The 23,145-nt window shown below is 40.9% G+C and overlaps 1 protein-coding gene across 1 annotated transcript in view; it reads left to right on the forward strand.

Annotated features, from left to right (window-relative positions):
• Positions 1-23,145, forward strand: part of GPR156 (G protein-coupled receptor 156) — an 81,503-nt gene that overhangs the window by 26,586 nt on the left and 31,772 nt on the right. The window lies entirely within an intron of this gene.

Here is a 23,145-nt window from a genome sequence, read left to right on the forward strand (position 1 = left end):
CTATACATAGAAAATCATAAAACATTTTTGAGAGAGATTAAATAAGTTCTAAACAAATCAATGATATATTTATACATTAGAAGACTCAATATTTTAAAGATATAATTTCTCTCCAGATTGATGTATGGATTCAATATAATTGCAGTAAAAGTGGTGGGATGCTTTGGTCTGGCCTGCACCCTCTCACAATCCGGAACCAATCAGCCAATGTTGGAGAGCCAGTTTCTGCCCAATTTCCGCAGGCCAGGCCGACCTCTCCAGGGACCTCTTCAGGGCAAGACAGACTGGCAGCCATTGCTGTTTATTCTGCCCTGGTGATTTACTGAGACCCCACCCCACCCAATTTACAACCCCACCCAAGCTTTGCACAGCAGATTTTGCATATGAATGTCCTTTCCTTCTTGCAACCTAAAACATAACATACTGCAGCTGGGTCAAAGGGCTGCAAAATGTCCAAAAGAAAGCCTAAAGCCCTGAAGTGGCAGCCTGCATTGCTTCACAGCTGGGCCTCATCTGGGCCCTTCCAAACCCCAAACATGAAGGAGAAATCTGCAGATATCTCTGTAGCGCCTGTTGAGTGACATCAGGCAGTGGCTGACTTTGCACCTCCTTGGAGATCCAAGAGTAAGTGTATCCATTGATCAATGTGAGACCATACCAGATTACAACTCTTCACATCCATAAGCGACTCACTTAAAGGACAGACTCAGTGAGCACCAAAATCCCACTGAAGCAAGTCCTGTCCCATAAGGGTGTCTTCAGCACAGAAGTTCTCCTATTGTAGATACAGCTAGTCCTCACAGCCAGTTGGCCTGGAGGTCAATTCCTCCCAGTGATAACATCAGCAATCAAGACTTAACTACAACAAGACTGTTCACACAGCACACAAAGGGGTGCACCAAGAGTGTCCACCTCAGGTAACTGGGAAGGCTGAGCCACTGGGCCCTATCGGACACCTAGCACACAAGGCCATTTTATTAACACAGGGAAGCAGCCAAAATGTGGAGACAAAGAAACAGATCACATTTTAAAGATATGGAGGAAAGCAAACTACTGGATATAGAGTTCAAAACCACAGTTATAAGGTTACTCAAGAATCTTCTAGAAACATTTGAGGAACTTAGTGAGAACCTCAAAGATATGAAAAAGGACCAATCATAAATTAAGCATACACTGACTGAAATAAAGAATAATATACAGAGATCAAACAGCAGGCTAGAGGATCCCAAGAATCAAGTCAAAGATTTGAAATACGAAGAAGCAAAAAATACTCAATCCAGAAAAGAAAAAAGAAAAAAGAATTAAAAAATATGCAGATAGTGTAAGGAACTTCTGGGACAAATTCAAGCATACCAACATCTGAGTTATGGGGGTGCCAGAAGAAGAGAGAAAGCAAGATACTGAAAACCTATTTGAAGAAATAATGACAGAAAACTTTCCCTATCTTTGAAAGACTTACAAGTCCAGGAAGCACACAAAACCCCAAACAAAAGGAATCCAAAGAGGACCACACCAAGATACATCATAATTAAAATACCAAGAGCAAAAGACAAAGAGAGAATGTTAAAAGCAGCAAGAGAAATACAGTTAGTTACCTACAAGGAAGTACCCATATGATTGTCAGTTGATTTCTCAACAGAAACTATGCAGGCCAGATGGGAGTGGCAAGAAATATTCAAAGTGATGAATAGCAAGAACCTACCACCAAGATTACTCTACCCAGCAAACCTATAATTTAGAATTGAAGGTCAGATAAAGAGCTTCACAGATAAGAAAAAGCTAAAGGAGTTCATCACCATCAAACCAGTATTATATAAAATGCTGAAGGATATTCTTTAAGAAGAGGAAGAAGAAAAAGGTAAAGATAAAAATTATGAACAACAAAGTGACAACAAATACATATCTATCAACAAGTGAATCTAAAAATCAAGTGAATAAAAATCTGATGAATAGAATAAACTGGTGCATAAAATAGAATCAGGGGCATAGAAAGGGAGTGGACTGACAATTCTTGGGGGGAAGGGATTTATTGGACAAAAATCTTACACCTATGGACGAGGACAGTGCAGATGCGGGGACGGGGTAAGGATATGGGGTGGGATGGGAACTGGGTGGAAAGGAGCTATGGGGGAGGGAAAGAGGAACAACAGTAATAAAACGAACAATAAATATTTATTAAATTTTTTTTAAAAGAAAGTTAAAATAATCTAGAGAATGGGAGAAAATATTTTCAAATCATGTATCTCATAAGGGACTTGAATATTCATAGCAGCATTATTTATAATAGTCCCAAAGCAGAAACAACCTAAATATTCAAATGAAACAAGTCAGTCACAAAAGACCATATGTTGTATGATTCCATTTATATGAAATGTCCAGACTAGACAAAGCTATGGAGATAGAAAGTAGATGAGCAGTTGTCTATGGATGGGAAAAGCAAATTAAAGCTATAAGATGTTAAACAAAAACCTTCAAGGCTAAAAGCTATCCTAAAGAAAGAGTTTGTTGATCCATGTGCTAGTCAGAAAACAAAACAAAACAAAACAAAAAACAACAACAATACACACACACACACACACACACACACACACACACACACAAAAATGTCCTGGGCATGCAGACTAAACCACTAGCAGCAGAGCTAGATGGAAAAGATAAACATGCCCCCCACCCTGGGGTTATTTGGCTCTTTTATCAATGTTTGAAGAAGAAAAATGTAAATTGTTTTGAAAGAATTAATATAACTATAGATAAGGGGGCATGGAGAAGGTTAAGAGGCAGTAGTTCTGGAATGAGTGAATAGTCCATAAGAAAGAATTACTTGATGCTTCTGGATTGGTTGTGGGCAACATTTGGGAAAGTTCATACATAAGGAGTATATAGTAGTGTCTGGTGGTCTTCTATTCTTTCTAGATAATCACTGAGATAGCCTCCTGGAAGTTGATTCAAAGTTTCAACTTGGCTCTAACAGATTTGGCTCAGTGGATACAGCATTGGCCTGGGAACTGGAGGGTCCGGGTTTTGATTCGGTCAAGGGCACATGCCTGGGTTGCAGGGTTGGTCCCCAGTAGGAGGCATGCAGGAGGCAGCCGATCACTAATTCTCTCTAATCATTGATGTTTCTATCTCTCCCTTTCCCTTCCTCTCTGAAATCAATAAAAATATATATTTTTTTATAAAACCCACAAAGTTTCAACATACATTCAGAAATATTAACAGTCTTTTCTTGGTTTCAGGCCTATTAACTGATTAACCCTAACCCTAACCCTAACCCTGTTAACTGATTAACCTCTCTGTCTCTTCCTCTCAGCCTCAGGCCTGCTATAATTTAATTGGGGGCATCTCAGAATTTTTCTCTTGTGAGAAATATAACACCAAATGGCTTAAATTTTTAAATATAATAGTAAAATAAAGATGTTAAAGCAATTTAACTCATCTACTCACAGTGAGAGTGCACACTGGTACAACCACTTTGAAAAATAATTTGACATATCTTCTAAAATAACACATATACCTTGTGAGCCAACAAATCCACTTCTAAGGTATCAGGTATACTCAGGAAAGTGTGTTCACATTTCCACCAAGAGTTGTATAAAGATTATTCACTCTAATCCACAGACAGCAAAATCTCAGACATATGCCGAAAGAATTTCTTCACTGAAGTTCTTGGGCAATGTAAGCTAAAGAGAAAATAAACAAGTGGGACTACATCAAAATTAATAGTTTTTTTACAGCAAAAGAAACCATCAACAAAACAACAAGAAAGCCCACTGCATGGGAGAACATATTTGCAAATGTTATCACTGATAAAGCTTTAATCTCCAACATCCACAGGCAACTTATACAACTTAATAAAAGGAAGATAAGTGATCCAATAAAAAAATGGGCAATGGACCTAAATAGAATCTTTTTGAAAGAAGACAGAAGGAAGGCCAAGAGACAAATGAAAACATGCTCAAAGTCACTAATTATCCAAGAGATGAAAATCAAAACAACAATGCGGTATCATCTCACACCTTTCAAAATGGCTATCATCAACAAATGACAAGTGTTGGCTAGGATGCAGAGAATAGGGAACACTGGATCACAGCTGGAGGGAATGAAGACTGGTGCACCACTTTGGAGAACAGTATGGAGTTTCCTCAAAAAACTGAAAATGGAACTCCCATATGACCCAGTAATCACACACCTAGGAATATATCCTAAGAAACTAGTAACACCAATCAGAAAGGATATATGCTCCCCTATGTCCATAGCAGCACAATTGATGATAATAGCTAAGATTTGGAAACAGCCTAGGTGCCCATCAGCAGATGACTGGATCAGAAAACTATGGTACATCTACACAATGGAATACTATGCTGCCATAAAAAGAAAGAATTTTTTTAAAATATATTTTTATTGATTTTTTACAGAGAGGAAGGGAGAGAGATAGAGAGTTAGAAACATCGATGAGAGAGAGTCATTAATCAGCTGCCTCTTGCACACCCCCTTCTGGGGATGTACCCACAACCAGGGCATATGCCCTTGACCGGAATCGAACCCGGGACCCTTGAGTCCGCAGGCCGACGCTCTATCCACTGAGCCAAACTGGTTTCGGCTTACCATTTGTAGCAACCTGGGTGGAATTGGAGAACATTATGCTAAGTGAAATAAGCCAGTGAATGAGAGAAAAATACCACATTATTATGGATAATAAAGAACATTATAAACTAATGAACAAAAAGATAGATACAGAAACAGTAAAGCATCAAACAGATTGTCAAATTATAGTGGGAAGGTTAGGAAGAGGTGGGGGAGATAAGAGATCAACTGAAGGACTTGTATGCATGCATATAAGCATAACCAGTGGACACAAAACACTGGGGGATGAGGGCATGTATGGGAGTGGGACTGGGGGGCAATGGTAAGATATGTACACATATAATACTATAATTAAAAAATGGGAAAAAAATAAAAATAAGAACCTATTTTTTTAAAAAAGAACATTCATTCTAGCATTATATAGAGTGAATATATATATATGGCTAATATGCTAAGTATCTGGTCGACCAATTGTTATGACATGTAAAGACCACCATGGGGCAGATGTGCACTGGCCATTTATAGAGAAACAGCACTGTGGACCTGGTGTCTACAAAGCAGCACTGGGCTTCCCCCACATGGGACACAGGCCCCACCACCATCCTGGAGTGACACCCCATTAAATTGTAGCCAATGCTGCTGAGACCTCATGGTGCAAAATGGTGCCCACAGCCCAGCCCAGCCTGAAAATGGTGGCTGTGGGCACTGGGTAATGACATCACATAGCAACGCTCAGCTTCCTCTCCCTAGCAACTAGCATCCTTGGAGTTTCTTCAGCCCAGGAGCATGACTTGCTTTATAGCCAGGTGCAAACATTTTACACTTTAACCAAATGTCTGTGAAGCGTTTTCCCATGCTTTATCTTATTTGATCCTCACAGAAGTCCTGGAAAGGTAGATAGGAGACTCAGTGGAATTCTATTTTCTTTTCATTAGCCAGAAAATGGAGATTTATAAAACTTAGAAACTTGACCTGACTGAAAAGAAGTAAGAAATGGTGGACCTTGAAAATGACTGCAGGTTTTTTTCATTTCGCACATGTAGAAGGCCAAATGGGAAGACACCTGGACATTCTTTAGATTGTTGCTGACTGGGCCCGGGATATTGGCAGAATCATGTCAGTTGCACACCCACCCTGGGAGTGCTGAGATGTTCTTAGTTCCTGGCTTATGTTTGTTCAGGAGGAAGGAGTGGGTGGAACCTGGGTTCTCCCAGGCTCCTTGTTTTCCTGTGAAACCCCTTCTTGGATTGGAGTATAAATAGATGTGCTGTGTGGCTTAGGAGGTCGTCAGTCTACAACCCAGGCATATGCCCTGACTGGGAATCAAACCGTGATCTCCTGGTTTATAGATCAATGCTCTACCACTGACCCACACTGGCTGGGCCAAGAATCTTTCTTTTTTAAGATCAACTTGTCAAAGATCTACAGTTATAGGAGTCAGGAAAAGGAAGTGGCAATGTCTTCAGGTGATTGTTGAACACGAGGACAGCATCAACTTCCAAATACCTTCTTTACATAACATCAAATGTCCACATGTATTCAATTGTTTTACCCTAATAAGCTTTCTTACTTTGATCAAATTACTGCATCAAGATTTATTCTTAAATTTCCCATTCCCTTGGCTTTCATTAATGTAGCTGAGCATCAGAATTTTACTTAATTTGGATGCTAACAAGATTAGACAGGAATCTGACATTAACCTTTTTTTTTTTTTATCCTATTCTATGCCTTATTTCATCTCCCTTCCACTAAAGAGCTTGGAGGGAGGGAGGTGTCAGATAGTAAACATTTTTAAGCATTTTTGAATTTTGCTGTTATCAATAGTGAAATATACTATTCTCAGTGTGATTGTATGTGGTGTGTGTGTGTGTGTGTGTGTGTGTGTGTGTGTGTTGGGAAGAGGCGGTGATCAGGATGTTAATCTATGCACAGTGACCTTTGTTTCTATCTGACCGAGCAGATGTAGGAATTAATCATTGTCACTCCTGGATGCTGCGGCTGCAGCTGCCTCCCACTGCCTTTCTGCCCCTGATGGATTTATTCGAGCATTTTGTTTGCTGGAAAACATGCCTCAGCACAGAAAAACTGGCAAATTAGAGAAGCTTATCTGTGAATATAATTATCTAGAAACTATTTTTTTCTGCATATCTGTACCTATATATCATTAACTCTTTAAAAGAAGAAGACAAAGGAAAGGAAAAGCAAGCTGGAAACATTGCTTATATAACACCTGAATCATTATTTCCTGTCCTGAGAAATTTCTCATTGGACCAGTGTCCTGGTCTGCAAAGAGCTGACTGTCTTCTAACCTCTATACCTTCTTATTTTTGTAACTGTCCCCAGCCCACCCCTGCCTCCCAGTTATCCATTTAGTCCCAGTCCCAGAATCTGAGCATACTTTGATTCCAGGCACAAGAAAATAAGTGTTCTAAACTAGAAATAAATTCATTTTAGGGCAGACCCCCACCGCAGCCTTCAGACCATAACTCACTTTCTGAACCCCAACCATCCCCATTACATAGATATCCCTGCAGCCTCACCAAATCAAAACCCTGCTGACATTGATACCAGAATGGAGATCAAAGCCACACCCTTTGGGATATTGGGAGTCAGCTCCAAGATTACCCAGTATAAGTGTCCTGGGCCTGGTTTATCCATGCTCATTTTCCTCCTTCTCTTTATCAGGTCAGCATACCCTGAGGCAGAGGCTAAAGAGGAGCAGCCAGTGCCTATTCAGAGTCTGTTCCTTCCTTTCCATTAGCCCACTCCCGCCAGAATCCTAGACCTTTGCTGTAGCTGTCTATGCTAGCCCGGGCCTTTCTGATACCACCCCTCACTCACTGAAACCTCTGCTCATTTTCTGCACTCCCTGACCCTGCTTGATTCTCACTCACAGTTTACTCCTTTGTTGACTCTTTCTGCATTTCTCTTCCTCAGAATGGTCTGGTTTTAAACACCCTTGCAGATTGGTGTCTAAAACCATTGCTTGTTCTTACTTTCCTGCTCTTGTTTATGTGTCTTAATCTTATGAGTCTGCCTAGACTCCTGAATTCAAACTATTTTGGTCTAAGCTCTTCACCTACCATTTGAGCCCCAACTCTGACAGCCTTCCTGTTTCTGATAGTTTTACCAAGCACCTTATTAGGAAAAGACAGGTTAATCTCCTGGTGTCACCCTTAGTGATTGGGCCCATCTCTCAGAAAGAGAAGCAAGCAAACCAAGTGTCCATTTGACAGATGAGTGGATAAATAAAGTGTATTATATATTCAATGGAATATAATCTGAATGAAAGAAAATTCTGTTGCATTCTATAGCATGGATGAACCTTGAGGGCATTGTGCTAAGTTTAATAAGCCAGCCACCAAAACATAAATACTGTGTGAATCTATTTATATGAATTATCTCTCATATGAATTATCTATCATAGAAACTAGAATGGTGGTTGGCAGGGGCTGGGAGAGGCAGAAATGGAAAATTGTTGTTTAATGGGTACAGAATTTCTGTTAAGGTTTATTTAATTGTTGTTTAATGGGTGTAGGGTTTCAGTTTTGCAAGATGAAAAAGCTCTGGAGACTGGTTGAACAACAATACTACCTAATAAGAGAGTGATATGCAAATTAACCACCACTCCCATATACTAACAAGCCACGCCCACCAGCCATGCCCACCAGCCAATCAGAGCGAGTATGCAAATAAACCCAACCAAGATGGCTATGGCCACAGAGAGCAGGAGGGAGGCCTGGGTTTCCCAGGCAACGGGACCATCCTCTGGACCTAGGCTGCTCCTAGCCTGTATGCCCATAGGCCCTGAGTGGCAGGGGTTCCAGAATGACCCCTGGGCACTCAGAACCTATAAGTGCAGGTGGGGTGGGAATGTCCCTGCATCACCTTGCCTGCAGCCATTTGGAAATGCTCCAGCACCAAGTGGCAGTTTGGGTCCATGCCCCCAGCCTGGGGTCTCAGGACGGCAGTGGTGCCTGCACCCATGCAGAGATCCCCTCCTGGCCCAGCCTGGGTTCTCAGCCACTGAGTCACACCAGCCAGGCAGATATGGAGGAATTTTAAATGTTTCTTTACATATATATATATATATATATATATATATATATATATATAATTATTGTGTTTTACAGAGAGGAAAGGAAAGGGACAGAGAGCTAGAAACATCAACAAGAGAAATATCGATCAGCTGCCTTCTGCATAGTCCCCACTGAGTATGTGCCCCCAACCAAGGTACATGGCCTTGACTGGAATCAAACCTGGGATCCTTGAGTCTGCAGGCCATTGCTCCATCCATTGATCCAAACCAGTTAGGGCTGTCCAATATGTTAAAGAAAACACCCATCTAATAAAGAGGAAATATTCAGGGGAGGGCAGTTGGGGATAATCAGGCCAGCAGGAGAGCAATTAGGCATTGATCAGGCTGGCAGGGGAGTGGTTAGGGGGTGATCAGGCTGGCAGGCAGAAGCGGTTAGGGGAAATCAGGAAGGCAGGCAGGCAAGCAGTTGGGAGCCAGCAGTCCAGGATTGTGAGAGGGATGTCCGACTGCCTGTTTAGGCCCAGTAGTTGAACATCCCCCAAGGGATCCCAGATTGGAGAAGGTGCAGGTTGGGCTGAGGGACACACACCCCCATGCACAAATTTCCGTGCTGGGCCCTCTAGTCCTATATAATAAAAGACGAATATTCAAATTTTCCCCTCAACTGGGAGTTTGACCAGTCATTATGATGTGTGCTAACCATCAGGGGACAGCACGGAACATGGCAGGTGTTGGTGATGCAGTGTTGGCAGCAGGCGGCAGTGGAGGCACTGCCAGCCCTGATGGGCCCCAACAAGAGCAGGACCGCAGTGGGATGGTGGAGCAGGTGAGCAGGTGGCACCAGAGCAAGGCAGGTGCAAGTGGGGGCCCGATCACCCTACTAATGGCCCTGTAAACAGCGACCAGCGGTGGCAGCAGGAGCAGGGGGAGGGGCCACCACCCCGCTCCCAGGCACTGAGGGAGCCAGGTGGGGGGCCAGGCCCTGATCGATCACCCCACAGGCAGGAGCAGGTGAGGAGGTGGCACCAAATCACCCCTCAGGCCACCCTGAGGAGCCCCACCTATGCACAAATTTGTGCATCGGGCCTCTATTGAAAATATAATTAATATGACTGAACTATACACTTAAAAATGGTTAAAATGGAAATGTTTATGTTATTTTATTGTATCTTACCACAATTTAAAACTTTTTAAATGTTTTAAAGATAAAGTAACAAAAACTGTTATTGGTAAGTAACTCCTTTTGGTCAAACAATCTATTATTGGCCATTTTCTTAAAACTATATTTCAGCGATTATCTACCTGTGTGCCACAAGAATTTTTAAAACATGCAATACCTGACTAATCAGGGGCACTGACCTCTTTTTCCTTAGATTGTCAACAATAAAAGAATGACTACAGTCAATACAACAATAGCTATCTGGTGTGAATGAATAAAAAAAATACCTATTTTTTTTTGTCAGATTGGCAAAAAATTTATTTTTTGGTATACCTGTAGAATTTTTGTAATTGGTTTACGTGTGCCATGAAATAAAAAAGCTGAAAATCACTGTTATATTTTATTACCTACCCAATTTCTTAGGAGATAATGATCATCCTCAAATCAGTCCCTGTTTTGTGAAGTTGTTACTTTGTTTTTCTTTTTTTATTGCATTTATCTGAGTGACATTAGTTAATAAAATTATATAGGTTTCAGGTGTACAATTCCATAATATATCACCTGTATATTGTTTGGTGTCTTCACTACCCCAAGTCAAGTCTCCTGTCACCATTTATCTCCCCTTTACTCTTTAGTACCTCCTCTCACTCCCCTTTCTCTCTGGTAATCACCATAATATTGTGTCCATGAGAGGTTATTTGGTTGTTTATTTGTTTTTTCTTAATCCCTTGATACTTTATTTTTTATATCCTAAATTTCCATATCTAAAGTGGTATCCTCTCTTTCAGCTATTCCAGAATTTCATTCTACCATTCTCAAGACCTCTTAGTGATTTAATAGGTTTCTATCACATCCCCTTTGACCTTCCTCTTTCAAGGCTGCATAATAGTCTGTCTTCATTTAATAGAGATCCTGACATGCTAGTTTTCCTTCTCTGAAATTCATTTTCCTTTATAACCAAAGCCAGATGTTTCATTCTAGCACACTGTGAGACTTTGCTTTGGATTTTAAAGACTCAGAAAAAGAGGGAGGAGAGAGCCTTGGTTTACGTGAAACGTACAACAAGCAACAGTAAAATAGAAATGTTATTGGCAAAGGGAGTCTTTCTCATCTCCATTGGTAAACAATTTTCATACACATAACAATAGGAATATACTTATTCTTTTTTCTTTTGAGTTATAATCCACATACAATGAAATTTACCTTTGTAAAGTGTACAGTTCAGTAGTTTTTAGTATACTTACAAAGTTGGGCAATCATCAGCACTGTCTGATTCCAGAACATTTTTATTACCCAAAAAGAAACATACTCATTTGCAGTCTCCTTCTATTCCTCCTTCCATTCAGCTGCTGGCAACTACTAGTCTATTTACTTTTTTTCCCCCTCCTACTAGTCTATTTTCTGTTCCTATAGATTTGCCTAATCTGATCCATGCACATAAGTCTTATACAATAAAAGCCTAATATACAAATTTTCCCCTCCACTGGGAATTTAACCTAGAGTTCAACCAGGAGTTTGACCAGGAAAGGGAGGCCCAGCCAGCAGCTGGCAATCACTAGGGACCCTACTGTGCATGATTTCATGCACTAGGCTTCTAGCGGAATCATAAAAGCATGTGGCCCATTGTGTCTGGCTTCTTTCACTTAGCAGAATGTTTCTTTCTTCCTTTCTTTCTTTCTCCCTTTCTTTCTTTCTCCCTTTCTCCCTTTCTTTCTTTCTTTCTTTTTCTTTTTTTTTTTTGATGAATAATGTTCTGTTTTATGCATATTCCACATTTTGTTTTTCCATTCATCACTTGGTAAGTATTTGTTTCCATTTTTTAGCTATTAAAAATAATATGATGCTCTGACCATTCATGTGCAAGTTTTTGTTTAGTTGTGTAATTTTGTTTAGCTTGGGTATATACTAGTACCTAAAAATGGAATTGCTAGGTCATATGGTAGCTCTGTATTTACATGCAAATCTGTTTTCTAAAGTGACTGTACCTTTTTACAGACTCATCTGGAAGGTATGGGGTGAAGGGTGGTGGTTTCCATTTCTCCACATCATTATCAACACTTGCTGTCATCTGTCTTTTTTATTTTAGCCAACAAAGTGGTTTTGTGATTTTTATTCTATTCAAATCATTGTGATTTTGATTTGCACCTCCCTGATGGCTAATAACATTGACCATCTTTTTGGCCATTTATATACGTTCTTTGGAGAAATTTCTATTCAAATTCTTTGACAATTTTTAAAGTAGATTGTTTATCTTTTAATATATTTAAACCAGTGATTTCTCAAATTTGGTTCATGTTAAAATCTTCTAGGGAGCTTTTTAAAAATCTTGATACCCAGGCTTCATGGTAAACCAATTAAATTAGAGTATCTGGGAGTAGTCCTCTAGCAGCATTTAAAAAACAAAATTTACAGGCAATTCCAATGTTTGAGAACAAGTGCTCTAGACTAGATGACCAAGCTGATGATATCAATATAGAAACATTAAAGATTTAGGAACTTAGAAATCATAACAGGTATTAAAAATAATTAAACTAAATGTGAATTATAAAAAGCCTAAACGTTCAAGAGGTAGAGATGAACTTTTAAAAGATAATTTTTAATAGGATGACTTCTCCATAACAGGGAGTTTCAAACCAATTACAATGAGAGAAAATGTCTTGGCTGTGGTTTTTGCCTAATGACTAAAGGTTCGTGTTAGGAGGCAACTGTGAGTGAGCCAATAAATGTGAGCAATCATGATACAGTTGAATCCCAAAAAATTTAGCTCAATAATTCAGTGTTCAAAAAGAAACTAACAAAATGCGACTGTTGGCCAGGAGAAAACTGAAAGGTGGAGTCATAGGAAGAAACACAGTGTAGGGAAAACGACATCTCTTTAGGAATATAGCTGAAACCGGTTTGGCTCAGTGGATAGAGCATCGGCCTACAGACTGAAAGGTCCCAGGTTTGATTCCAGTCAAGGGCATGTACAGTACCTTGGTTGCGGGCACATCCCCAGTAGGGGATGTGCAAAAAGCAGCTGATCGATGATTCTCTCTCATCGATGTTTCTAATTCTCTATCCCTCTCTCTTACTCTCTGTGAAAAATCAATAAAATATATATATTTTTAAAAAAGAATGTAAAAAACTTCCTAGAGAGCATAGAACCCACGGTTTGTCAGGTTAGATGCAAAATAGGAACAAGGACTTTGAGAAGCACCTTTGAAGAGAGTTCAAAACACATAAAGGGATTATTTAAATGTATTAAAAGGAAAAAGCTCGAACAACAGTGGGATCTTTTGATGGTAATAACGGGCACAAGAAGTGCTCAGAAGCCAAAAGACAATAAGACTAAACTACTTATGTGCCTCTAAATTTATTGAATGATTACCATACACAAATATCCCCCTATGGATGGATGGATCAGTAGTTGTTGATCAAATAGCTTTTTTGTGTTTTGCATATTTTGAGTCAGGTAGATAAATAAACACTGATTAATCACTAGAACCCATTGGCATTCCTCTTGAGACATTTGAAGGCTTCTGGAAGAAATGTGTCTCTTGGTTATAACTCTCCCTGAAGCTACTGCCCCAGCCCTCTGGCTTCCTAGTAACACCAAGCGACATAAAAGGGCGATTTCACTAGCCACATCCACTTCCTCGTTTCCAACTCATTCTTCAAGCCATGCCCTAATTCCACTAACAGGTCCCTTGCCAAGTTATTAAATCAATACATCTATTAGACTCCACCCTGTTTAGCCTCAAGCCATATAATACTGAACCATTTTCTCTGTTCCTCCTTTCTAAAACCTCTTTTCTCGACCTTACCATATACAAATGCCCTAGTTTTACCTCTCTGTTTCTTACCAGCTACTTTCACTGGCTCCTGAACTCTATCTACCCATGTAACATTGACATTACCCTGGGTTCCAGTCTTGCTTCACTTCTTACACTGTATGCCTCACCTGGCCTTGATCTCCAAGCCCTGACTTTTTCAAATCCCATTTCCTAACTTCCTAGTTGATATTGTCAGATGGATGTTCCTCAGTCAATTCAAAAAACCAAATTCACAGCATGTACCTTAATCTTTCTCTACGTCTGTGTCTTCCCTATCTGTTAATAGCATTATTTGCTATCTATTCCTCATGTCTAATTCCTCTATTACACATCCAGTTATTCACCAAATCGCAAATATCAAACCTCTGAAACATCTCCCAAATCTGTCTCCTGTTGTTCATGTCCATTGCCCAAATGGAGCCCTGACCTACTTTTCATCTGAGCAATTGCAATAGCTCCCTAACTGGTCTTTTCAATTTCCAATTTAGCTACTATCCTGTGGCCAGTATTTTTTTTTTTTTTCCCAAAAACAGACCTGTTTTTTCAACATAGACTTTTACTGCCTACATAGCTCCTTAGGTGAGCATTGAAGATCTTTTATAATCTGGTCTTCATCTTCAATTTTTGCTTATTCTCTTTAAATTAATTGTGCTTTCCTCATACAAGGTAATGGCCATTCCTCAAGGATGCCATGCACTTACATCACCAAACCTTTGTTCACACTTTTTCTTGTTTCTTGACTCTCCTCACTTTTCACCTGAAAAACATTCATTCTGTAAAACAAACTCATGTCCATTAAAATGTGGTCCCTGGACCAATAGCATCAGTATCATCTTGGAACTTGTGAGAAATACAAATTCGTGGATCCTTACCCTAGACCCTACTGAATCTGAAACTTGGGGATGATGAGCAGATCTGTATTTTAACAAGCTTTTTAGGTGATTTGTATCAATTCTGAAATTTAAGAGCTACTATCTTAAGGCACAGTTCCTTTATCAATGCCCATAGCACTTGCCATGTACCTATATTACTTACCACATATTTATCTATTTAGTCTTTTGTAATCATATTTAGCTAGTCATTTATTATTCTCCTCTGCTACATATTGAGTCCTCAACATCAAATACAATATTTTTGTGTGTTTCCTGGCATCTGCCACCATGTCTGACACATAGGAGGTGCTTGGTTAGAATTCAGAGCCTGAAACATACTTCACATCTCTCAAGGATCCAGTCTAGAAGAGTGCATAGAAACACACAGGGCTGATAATGATGTCCAAGGTTTTTACTCTTAAAGACTGACGTGTGCCACACAAGCCAAAAGCACACATCCTGACAATACCAAGTGTCAGCAAGAATACAGAGAAATTGGATCTCTCCTACATTACTGGCAGGTATGTGAAATGTTACTGCTGTTGTGGAAAACAGTTTGGCAGATTGATACAAAAATGAAAAATACACTCATTGGGTAATTCAGCAATGGGTATTTGCCCTAGAGAAATGAAAACTATGTTTACACAAAAACCTGAACACAAACACAGAAACTTTCTTTGTAATAATCAAAAACTAGAACCAACCTAAACCTCCTTCAACAGGTGAATGGGTACCAAACTATGGAATGTCCATATACTGCCCAACAATAAAAAGGAGTAATCAATTCGTGCATGGGTGGGGTCCCTTGGCCTGGCCAGTGATCCAGGCCTATCAGGGGGGCTGGCCAGCCAGGGAGAGGGACTGCAGGAGGTTGGCTGGCCAACCCCCCAATTAGGGCCTTTGGGGGGGTGGGCAGCCAGGGGGAGGAGCTGTGGGGGCTGACCAGGGGGCAGGGTTGGGGGAGGTTGGCTGGCTAGGGGGAGGGGCCATGGGAAGTTGGCTATGGCAGTGCAAGACCACCAGGGAGCAGCTCCTGCGCTGAGCATCTGCCCCCTGGTGGTCAGTGCGCATCATAGCGACTGGTCAACAGGTGGCTCCAGTTATTCTGGTCATTCGGTTGCAATGGTCGCTTAGGCTTTTATATATATAGATAAGGGGGTAGTTTGAGGGATGTCTTGTTTTCTTTGCATGCTGGAACAGTTCAGTTTACTCATTGTGGTGGTAGTTATGTTAATCCATACATGTGATAAATTTCATAGCACTCCACACATGTGCACACACACACATGCACACACACAGAGCACATGTAAAAAAAATGTGAAATAGCCCTAACCGATTTGGCTCAGTGGATAGAGCATCGGCCTGAGGACTCAAGGTCAAGGGCATGTACCTTGGTTGGGCACATCCCCAGGAGGGAGGCATGCAGGAGGCAGCTGATTGATGTTTCTCTCTCATCAATGTTTCTGACTCTATCCCTCTCCCTTCTTCTCTGTAAAAAAATCCAATAAAACATATATTTTTTTAAAAATGTGAAATGTAAATCGGATGTAGAGTTAATAGTATTGTGCCCATGTCAGTTTCCTGGGTTGCTAGTGTGCTCTTCTTATGTAAGATGTTATCTTTGGAAAAAGCTGGGTGAAAGTCTCTTTTCTGTTTTGCAATTTCTTGTGAGCTTTAAATAATTTCAAAACAAAAAGTTTTCTGAGAAAAAGAAAGCACAGGGATTTCTGGTAAAAACTGGATTAGGAAGCATTTCTTGACATAAAGCTGAAATGGGGTCCGGGGAGTGGAGGTGCGCTCCCTGCCCGGCAGAGGTGGGAAAGGAGGAAAGAGGAGAGTCCTGCTTTGGAGACCAATTGTTAGAACTTGGCCCAGACTCACTAGCCTCCCTCCAGTCCCAGCTCACGCCTTCTGGGTTGGGGTGAAGGGAGAAATGAAAGCCTTTCCTCAATAGGTCCAACTGGGAAAACGGAGAGGGGGATTGGGTTCATTCTTAACAATGTTCACAAAGGGTTAAGTGTGTGGTGAGCGAAAGATTACTCTTAAACTGCCTCAGCACTCAGGCCCTGGAATCAAACTCCACCTCAAATCCCAGCTCCGCCATTTACCAGTCGTGCGACTTGATCTCTGTATTGAACTTTGCTGAAACCTCATTTCCCTACTGCAAAATAGGAACATGACACTGCTTATCTCAGAATGCTGTGAAGACTGTGTTAGATTGGACAGGTAAAACAACTGCCCAGCACATAGTAAATACGTAATCATTCTTGGCTACTCTTTTTTTTTTAAATCCTCACTGAGAATATTTTTCCATTGATTTTTGGGGAGAGTGGATGAGAGGGAAAGACAGAGTGAAACATTGATGTGAGAGAAACACATTGATTGGTTGCCTCCTGCAGAGCCCTGACCAGGGCCTTGGACAGGAAGGAGCCTGCAACTGAAATACGTACCCTACACCAGAAATGAACCTGGGACCCTTCAGCCACAGGCCAATGCTCTAGCCACTGAGCCAAATCAGCTAGAGCTGGGCTACTCTTTTTAACATTATTAATATCATTACCAATATTCTAAGAGATAGAAAAAGCATGTAGTCAGATTCATCTGTAATATATTTTAGATGAGTCAAAAATACTTAGAAAACTCAACTCCCCTCACAGCCCAGTGCAGGCACTTCTAGGCCGTTGCTGGGCCAAAACTTGGGGTCACTAGACAATAATGGAAATCGAGAGCCCAGAGCCGATGGTAGCAAGAATTCAGCCTGGGGTTCCAGCCAGTAGGTAAAGCCAGGAGTCAGAAAGGGAACCTGGCCAAGGTCTGGGGTCCATGCCAGCAATCAGAATCGGAAGGCACTCCAGGGCTCTCAGGACTTCCCCTGTGTCTCCTCTTGGTAAATGCCAGCTAAATGGGGCCTTTGAGGAGGCTCAGTTGAGGGGCAGGTGAAAACCCTCGGCCTACCAGCACTGCTGCTGGACGTTAGAAACTGGGGTAGGACAGGTCCCTCACAGAAATTCATTGGCCAGGGGCATGGACACTGGACCAGGCGGCTGGGGTAAACTAAGGGGGAAGTGAGAAAATACTGGAGGGAACCAGGAGTCAAGACATCTGGATTACAATGTGATCCCTAGATGGCTGTAAAACTGTACGCAGGTCCCTTCATCTTAAAATGAGGGCATCAGGTCAGATCAGTGGTTAAAACTCAAATGCTATCCTAGGCAACTTAACAGGGGCAGAGTAGTGGGAGCAAGCAGGTCCTTTTGGGCTGTCTCTCTTTTATCTCTTCTAAGTATTGAACCTCGAAGAGCCCTTCTAAATCTCACAAGTTACCCAGGGTAGCAAACATTTAACAAGTTCCCACAGGTTCCAGGCCCTGTGGAAGGTGCTGATGGGGACACAGCTACATAACACCCAGTCCCGCATCAGCAACTCCCAGATTCTAGCCCAGCGAGGAATGATTCCAGCAGCTGTAGCTGTTCAGGATTCCTCTCAAGCTCACCAAGGCCCAAAGTTCTGCTGCTGCAAACCCGAGGAAGAGGAAGGATGGAAGAGGGAAAGGAAACCTCCCCAGTCTGGCCGCCGAATCCTTGGTGCCTCAAAGAGATGAATTTACAGAAGGATAATGTCTGCTTCCCAGCAGACTCCCTGTGAGTGAGTGTTCTGCGTGGCCGATTGTGCTGATGCTCCGTGCTCCACTGGAAATCAGGGCATCTGCTCTGCCCTCTGGAAAGTACGAGAAGTCTCCTGCCGGGAATTGCCCAAGGCCCTCTCCCACAGCTCAGGGAGCCGGGAAGTTGAAACCGCTGCTTCTGCTTCGTAAATGACAGCACTGCTGACACTCTAGGGTTTGAGTTTACAAGAGAAGAGGACTTTTTTTTGTTTCTAGTGTTTTTCCTCCCTGGCATTTAAAAACAATTTAAAATAGATTACCATTGCATGAGACATAACAAAAATGCATTTGGAAGCTAATTTTTTAAATAAAATTGATGTGGAGTGTGGCCATAAAACTCCCAATTAAAGCCACACAGGCTCCTTTCTACTAAGGGTACGCTTTGGGGCTTTTTCTCCTCTCATTCTCCAGCTTATCTCGAATCTGTCAGTATGTTTTTCACCACTGCCCTAGGCTTGAGCTGGTATAATGAAGAAATGGCATTTGGCATTATATCAAAATCCCCACATTTCAGCTTTACAAATATTTGAAGGATGCATTTTTAAATTTGGTCTGTAGGTCTGTTCACAGTCAAGGAGGGTTATGTATTCTGAAATGTTACACTGGAAGTTCATATGCATATTCACATATAAGCATCTATAATAAACATACCTTCATATGCATAGGTTTTGTTACACAGCCCAATGAATACCGAGGAAACAACTGCTTACATTATCTTAAAACGTTGTTTTATTTTGAAAGATGAAAAGACAGAATAAGAGAATTTTCTTTGCCATGAAAAGGTTAGAAACCAGGGAGGTGGTGCCCTCATGAGCTGAGGACAGAAATTATTCTATTTGCCTTCCAGCCTCCAGTTCTTCTTAGCCTGCCACGCAGGGACTTAGGAGTTGTTTAATTAATGTTTGCCACAAGAAGATCATTAAAACATGGAGATATTGAGGTCATCTGCTAAATGAGAATTTGAGGTCAGGATATTTAGCATGTTTTCTTTTGCACTTAAAAGCTAAATATTTTGCTTGATTGATTGGGAAATAACCCTAATGCATGTCTGGTAACCAGGTCAGTCAGTTGTTCCTGCTTAATGTAGAAAAGCAGAAATGGAAATAAGCCAGGGACAGAGGGAAAAAAAATTTGCCTCTGGAATAAGTTAAGGGAAGAGCTGGAAGGGACCTAGAATTTCATCAGGTCCAACCACTGCTAAGCACTTAGCCACTGTGCAGGCAGCACGTCTTTGTTCTTTCAGTTCCTTTCCAGCTTCAGCAACTGTGGGCCTGAACTGACAGCAGAGTAGATAAGGAGCTCGCTCTCCTCACGAGTACTTATGACTATGGGAAAGCAGGTGGATTTTAGAGACCCCGGGCCCAGTCGGGACAAGAAGCAGAGCTGAATGGGTAAGCTCTTGAAAAAAAGATAATTTACTGGCTGCAAGGATGCAAGCAGCAAATCAGTCCGAGATCAGCAGATTTTCTGAAGGCACGGGATGGGATGCAGTTGTTAACCTCTGAGCAGAAGTAAGCTGAGAGTCTAATCTGTGTGGTCATGAAGATGAGGTCTCATCCATCAATTGCTGGACGAGGGCTGTCCTCCTATCACTGGGCCTGCATGGCTCTGGACACATGATGTAAGAGACATGCTGGACAAAAGCATTGCCTGGGGGAATTCTCCTGGAAGAACTCGGCCAATAGAAAGGAATCTTTCAAGTGGCCTGATCTCACTGGAGACAAGTAAATACATATGTGGGTGTGTACCTGTGAATGCACCCCTCACCCCCGCCCCCACAAAGATGCTGCATTTTTCTAGAAACAAAGAAAATGGGAGAGCAGAAGCTCCACGAGCACAGTGGTCCTTTCTCTCGTTTATTTTTAGACCTGTCAGCATCATGCTGATGGGGATTCTAAGGAGGGGTTCACCCAGACGAGGTTCTCAGCATTTGGAGTAGGGGGATTTGCCAAGTAGTTAAAATCCAATGTCTGTGGAAGACCACCGAACTCCGAGCCCCCAAAATATATCTGGCCCTTTTGTGTCCAGTGGGAGTTCTCAGCTTTTCCAGGAGGGACAAAGGGATCCCCCTGAAACTCCTACCAGTACCCCTCTTGTCTTAACACGGAGGCATTGAACCAGCTCTTCGATTTCCCTCTGACTATCAGGGATCTCTGCTGCTTTACAGCCATTCGGCATCCATCAGAGACCATTGCCAAGGAAAAATGAGATCAGGAAAGAGGATAAACAAAGGAAGAAAAGATCGGCCTTCCATAGCATTAATAAATTCACTTACTCACTAGCTCATGGTTATGGAATGCTTGCCACTTTCCAAAGACTGTGCTGAAGCCTGAGATACAGAAGGATAAGAAACAGCCTGGATTTTGAGGAATAGAAACTGTTTAGTGGGACAAACATGAAAAGCTGGGGATATAACATGACAATTGTATTGATGTTCATATGCCCTGGGGTGTTATTAGGAGACAGAGAAGGGCACCAAACCGAGACTTGGGCATCAACCAGACAGATACATGCTCTTATTTCTTTGACTCCAATGACATGAGTCACTTACAAAGAAAATGTTAAGAAATGCCCCATAGAAAAAATAAAAATATTGACTGGTAGCACAATGAACTTGGTTGATTGATGTTGGAGGCCATTAATTTTGGTGACAGCAATCTGCAAGGTTATATAATTTTACCCCCCAGCTGCCTGGAGGTAAAAGCAGACAATGGATTTTCATTTTGATGAGAGTTTTGTGGGACAGATGCAGCAAAAGGGCTTGTATGCAGTAGGAACTGGGTGTTGTTGAGAGAACATTTCAGATGACCAACCAGAGGTTAGAAATTGGGAAGAGAAAGAAAAAGAGGCTTATAGACTGTGAAAAAGCAAAAGAACCAAGAAACTGAAAGTCTACAGGCTGTCAGTGAGATAAGACTGGGAGATGGGAGATTCATTCATTCATTCATTCATTAATTCAAGTATTTATGAGTTCCTTTGATATTTGAGGTAGAGTTCTAGTGCCAGGAGTATATCATGATAAATTCTAATTGGGAGAAGCAATAAACAACAACAATAATAAATGTGTAAATTGTGTAATAAATTAGAAATTAATAAGTACCAAGATGGGATGGGGATGGAGAGAACAGAGCAGGATCAGAATGATTTGGAATTCTGGGCAAAGGGTATGACTTTATATGGGTTGTCATCGTAGCTTTAGTTGAAATGGTAATATTTGAACAGACATAAAGGGAGAGAGGGACTAAACTATACAGATGTGTGAATTAAAGAGTCCAGGCATGGGGAATAGTCACTTCAAAGCCTTGAAGTATATGAGTGCCTGGTATTTCCAGGAACAATAAGGAAACCTATGTCGAGTGGAGTGGGAAGGGCACAAAGTAGGAAATGAGGTAAAGAGCTAATGGGGACCAAATGTGTGAGCCTGTAGACGGGTTTTTCCTTGGAGTGAGATGTAGTGCCATTGCAGGGTTCTGAGCAAAGTAGTAACATGATCTGATTCACTGCTGTGGCTGCTGTGTTGAAAACAGACATAGGGAGGGTTCAGTATAGAAGCAGTGAGCCAAGTTAGGAGGCAAGTTGCAATAATCCAAATGAGAAATGCAAAGTAAGACTCATCAGGTAGCAGCAGAGGTGGTGAGAAGTAGTTGGATTTTGGATGTATTTCGGGGATGGAACTAATAGGATTTAATGACAGTTTGTATATGATGGTGAGCAAGAGTCAAGGATGACTTCAGGATTTTTGGTCCAAGCAAATAGAAAAAAGGAGTTGCCATTATCTAAACTGGTGAAGAATTTGAGAGGAACAGGTTATGGAGTGGGGGGGACTCAGAGTTAAAATTCAACAAGATATATGCACACCTATGTTTATTGCAGCATTATTTATAATATCCAAGATGGAAGCACCCAATGCCATCAGTAGCCAAGTGGATAAAAAAAAAAGTATGTACATATACACAATGAAATATTACTTGGTCATAAAAATGAATGAAATCTTATCTTTTGCAAAAAACATGAATGGAGCTAGAGGGTGTTATGCTAAGTGAAATAAGTCAGAGAAATACAAATATCATATGATTTCACTTATATGTGGAAACTAAAGGACAAAATAAATGAACAAACAAAACAGAAGCAGACTCATAGATGCAGAGATCAGGCTAATGGTTGTCAGAAGGTGAGGGAAGGAGGAGGAGATTAAAAAAGGTGAAGGAATTAAGTACAGATTGGTAGAAACAACATAGTCACAGGGACATACAGTAAAATATAGCATAAGAAACAAGTCAATAATATTATAATAACTAAGTATGGTGCCAGGTGGGTACTTGAATTATCAGAGGATCACTTTGTAAATTGTGATAATTGTCTAACCACTATGCTGCATACCTGAAACTAATATAAAATAATATTGAATGTCAACTGTAATTGAAAAATATTTTTTTTAAAGAGTAGGAGTTAAGTTTTGGGTGGATTGTGATCTGAGAGTAGGATATTGATGTTAAAATTTTTGAAGTGGTACCATTCTAAATAATCATAAGACCCAGAGTATGACCTGGGTCTGGGTGTCTGAAAGTGGGATAAGGTGAAGTCATTATGATTAAAGAATTTAGAACTTTGGAGGTTTAAAGGTTAATGAAGTCTCCTAAGATGGCAGTCCAGGCAGGAGAGGAAGGAGCAGAGCCAGGTGATAGTTACCCTTATGATACAAAGTTTTCATACAAATGGCTAGAGGTTACAGAAATTAGTTTGATGTGTACAAAATTTGAATTGGGTTCAGATTTAGAATCTAATAGATTAGAAATAAGCAAGAGAGAAAAATGATTCACATTTGCTGAAATGTACCAGACAACATTATGATAAAGCTGTTTAGAACATATCCAGATGAGATATATTTATAATCTCATTGTGGCACAGAAAATAGTGTATTGAAAAAGAAATTCAATAAATCTCCACCACTTATTCTTCTTTGTTTTATTATAATGCATTTTGAAAAGACATTCATATTTAGTTATAGATAT

Source organism: Pipistrellus kuhlii, unplaced genomic scaffold (genome assembly GCF_014108245.1).
Source record: "Pipistrellus kuhlii isolate mPipKuh1 unplaced genomic scaffold, mPipKuh1.p scaffold_m20_p_2, whole genome shotgun sequence".
Classification (NCBI taxonomy): domain Eukaryota; kingdom Metazoa; phylum Chordata; class Mammalia; order Chiroptera; family Vespertilionidae; genus Pipistrellus; species Pipistrellus kuhlii.